This window comes from Castanea sativa, chromosome 12, assembly GCF_040712315.1.
Source record: "Castanea sativa cultivar Marrone di Chiusa Pesio chromosome 12, ASM4071231v1".
Lineage (NCBI taxonomy): Eukaryota > Viridiplantae > Streptophyta > Magnoliopsida > Fagales > Fagaceae > Castanea > Castanea sativa.
The window spans coordinates 31,969,055-31,971,554 of record NC_134024.1 but is presented as its reverse complement, the minus strand read 5'-3'; the positions used below and the strand labels follow the sequence as shown (position 1 = coordinate 31,971,554).

General features: G+C 35.0%; 1 pseudogene; it reads right to left on the bottom strand.

Moving 5' to 3' along the window:
* LOC142620531 (uncharacterized) overlaps positions 1–2,500 on the bottom strand; it is a 69,313-nt pseudogene that overhangs the window by 32,530 nt on the left and 34,283 nt on the right.

Below are 2,500 nucleotides of genomic sequence, written 5' to 3'. Positions count from 1 at the left end.
AAGGTATAAGTTGACCTTGACCCAATGATTATAAAGAATCACGAACCAAAGGTATAAAGTTTGAACACCACAAGAAAGAATCCTTGATAAGTTCACAGTTCTTGAAGAACCAAAAGAAGAGCAAAGCCTCACCTTTTCTGATTTTTATTCAATAATATTATGAAAAACGTTTACAAACCTCAAAGCCTATTTAAGGGCTCCATAAAACTTGACAAACAAGAAAATATATTCTAAAATAACTCCTAATTGATACCTTACCATATTAGGAATCAAATTTGACTTAAAAAGCATTAAATGCACCTAAAGACAAGGAAAATGCCTAAAAAACGTACTAAATAATAAAACCCTAAATAAAAGTTGATTTGGTCTGAAATTAGCAGATCCAAAATAAGAAAATATCTGTCTTAACTGATATAGAACTAGAAAGTCAATCAGCCATTAATTCATGGCATAAATCACTCGCAATTAAGCCAAATCAGCCCTAAATAGCTTGAATTAAATTTATTACGCTTTCAGCTTCCTTTCGGCCAAGCTTGGAATGTCCTGCGTTAGAATCAGCCCAAATCTCTTGAATCGGCCCATTTTGTGCTTCTTTGATCTTCTTGGATCTTGCTCTTGTAATAGGCCCAACTTGAACATGCAATGGATCCTAGTCATCAGAATCATCCATGCGCACATGCCTTTCTTGCCTTCTAGCATTAGGGCCTCTTTGGGGACGCTCCCACGCAAAGCAGCAATAACAGTGTCTTGCCTATCCATCCGATCCTGAATCTCATTAAACACCATGTTCATGCGTTCAAATTGTTGTTGCGTAGCCTGCAAAATGATGTACGACTCCTCCCTTCCTTCCCTGTTTGATGTTTCGCCCCTAGAAGACATACTTTTGAAACAATAGAGAATTGTTAGAAATAATTCCTCACAACACTCCCTCACGTGTTTGCACTCAAATTATGTCACTCCCACTCGTGTTTCACTCTTAAATTTGCTTTTCCCGATATTAGTCACACACTCTCTAACCTTTTTCCACTCGTTGCTTCTCCTTTTTAGTTCTGCATTAAACTAATAAACTTGATCAGGATATTCAACTTGTAGTGTAAAAACAAATACCACGGCAAGAAAATATGACAGAAACACTAAATCAAAGGAAGAGGAGAAAAAAAAAACAATATTCTGGTCTGAGAGAATTTAAACTACAAACAATTGTTTTTTCTTTTTTTTTCTAATTCTTTTCTGATGTCTTTTTTTTTTTTACGTTTTTTTTTTAGAGCGGGGTGGACGATTTTAACCTAGTGCACTTGAACAAAAACAAAAAAATAAGAACGATGAATGAAGAATACAAAGGAAACAAGATAGGATGATAACAGGAAACAAAAGATAAAGGGATAGGAAACTGATTTTAGAATCTGTGCTCTGATACCAAATGATGCGAACCTCAATCGACACGCTTTGAGACCCAGTAAACAATATTGGAATACTTGCTCAAGAAAGCTAAAATTCAGATTTTTGATAGAAACCCTGACCCAACGTTTATAATCGAAACGCGAACCAAAGGTATAAGTTGACCTTGACCCAATGATTATAAAGGATCACGAACCAAAGGTATAAAGTTTGAACGCCACAAGGAAGAATCCTTGATAAGTTCACAGTTCTTAAAGAACCAAAAGAAGAGCAAAGCCTCACCTTTTCTGATTTTTATTCAATAATATTATGAAAAACGTTTAGAAACTTCAGAGCCTATTTAAGGGCTCCATAAAACTTGACAAACAAGAAAATATATTCTAAAATAACTCCTAATTGATACCATACCATATCAGGAGTCAAATTTAACCTAAAAGCATCAAATGCACCTAAAAACAAGGAAAAAAGCTTTAAAAAAAACGTTCTAAATAATAAAAGCCCTAAATTCAGGTAGATTTGGTCTGAAATAGCAGCTCAAGAATAGGAAAAAATCTCTATTAACTGATATAGAGCTAGCAAGTCAATCAGCCATCAATCCTTGCCATAAATCACTCCCAATTAAGCCAGAGCAGCTCTCAATAGCTTGAATTAAATTTATTAAGCCTTCATCTTCCTTTGGGCCAAGCTTGGAATGTCCTGCGATAGAATCAGCCCAAATCTCTTGAATCAGTCTATTAAGTGATTCTTTGATTTTCTTGGATCTTACTCTTGTAATAGGCCCAACTGGAACATGTAATGAATCCTTGAATGATTGTTGATTCTCATGAACACAAAAGAAACAAGATAGGATGATAACAGGAAACAAAAGATAAAGGGATAGAAAACTGATTTTCGAACCTATGCTCTGATACCAAATGATGCGAACCTCAATCGACACGCTTTGAGACCCAAAAAAAATATTGGAATACTTGCCCAAGAAAGCTAAAATTCAGATTTATGATAGAAACCCTGACCCAACGTTTATAATCAAAACACGAACCAAAGGTATAAGTTGACCTTGACCCAATGATTATAAAGAATCACGAACCGAAGGTATAAAGTT